The 1,130-nt window shown below is 45.5% G+C and overlaps 1 non-coding gene across 1 annotated transcript; it reads left to right on the plus strand.

Annotated features, from left to right (window-relative positions):
• The first annotated feature begins 628 nt into the window (after nucleotides 1-628).
• Nucleotides 629-703, plus strand: Trnas-cga. Its single transcript has one exon. It is a non-coding gene; the product is annotated as a tRNA-Ser (tRNA).
• Nucleotides 704-1,130: the final 427 nt, after the last annotated feature.

Genomic DNA, 1,130 nt, shown 5'->3' on the forward strand with positions numbered 1-1,130 from the left:
TTGAACCATTTCAACATTGACAAATCATCGTTTTTAATCATATTCTAGCCTTTGTTTATTTCATGGAGAATTTATGAGGTCAAATATTCCAGAATGAGATTTTCACTCTGCAGCGGAGTGTGCGCTGATATGAAACTTCCTGGCAGATTAAAACTGTGTGCCCGACCGAGACTCGAACTCGGGACCTTTGCTTTGGGGGGGGGGGGGGAGGGGGAAGTGCTCTACCAACTAAGCTACCGAAGCACGACTCACGCCCGGTACTCACAGCTTTACTTCTGCCAGTACCTCGTCTCCTACCTTCCAAACTTTACAGAAGCTCTCCTGCGAACCATGCAGAACTAGCACTCCTGAGCACTTGCCCGCGAAAGGCAAAGGTCCCGAGTTCGAGTCTCGGTCGGGCACACAGTTTTAATCTGCCAGGAAGTTTCATATCAGCGCACACTCCGCTGCAGAGTGAAAATCTCATTCTGGAAACATCCCCCAGGCTGTGGCTAAGCCATGTCTCCACAATATCCGTTCTTTCAGGAGTGCTAGTTCTACTTGGTTCGCAGGAGAGCTTCTGTAAAGTTTGGAAGGTAGGAGATGAGGTACTGGCAGAAGTAAAGCTGTGAGTACCGTGCGTGAGTTGTGCTTCGGTAGCTCAGTTGGTAGAGCAATTGCCCGCGAAAGGCAAAGGTCCCGAGTTCGAGTCTCGGTCGGGCACACAGTTTTAATCTGCCAGGAAGTTTCAGGTCAAATATTATTGTTTACGTAGTTAGGAGTCCGAAGGTGAAACACACAGCTTTAAATATGCACTAATTCCAAAATATGCGTAAATCTGTGGTATTTCAGCAACATCAACCTTAAGCTACATTTATAACTCATCTGTAATAGTTCAATTTTTGCAAAATATTGTGGAAAACGGACGTACATGAACTTCCGTTTTGTTATTTACATGACGGATGGCGGGCAACTGGCTCGCGAGTGACGTTACGAACAGTGTACTGTTGTGTATTTCTACCTTTGTCCAAACGTAATTGTGTACGCTGTATCCCCAAAAGTAATACAAAATACAAGGTAGCTCCATTATTAAGCACCGTTCGTAGTTTTTCGTCTTCCGGAAAGATTTGCCAACGTTCTTGCAACCTCAT

The sequence above is a fragment of the Schistocerca americana genome, chromosome 1 (genome assembly GCF_021461395.2).
Source record: "Schistocerca americana isolate TAMUIC-IGC-003095 chromosome 1, iqSchAmer2.1, whole genome shotgun sequence".
Classification (NCBI taxonomy): Eukaryota; Metazoa; Arthropoda; class Insecta; order Orthoptera; family Acrididae; genus Schistocerca; species Schistocerca americana.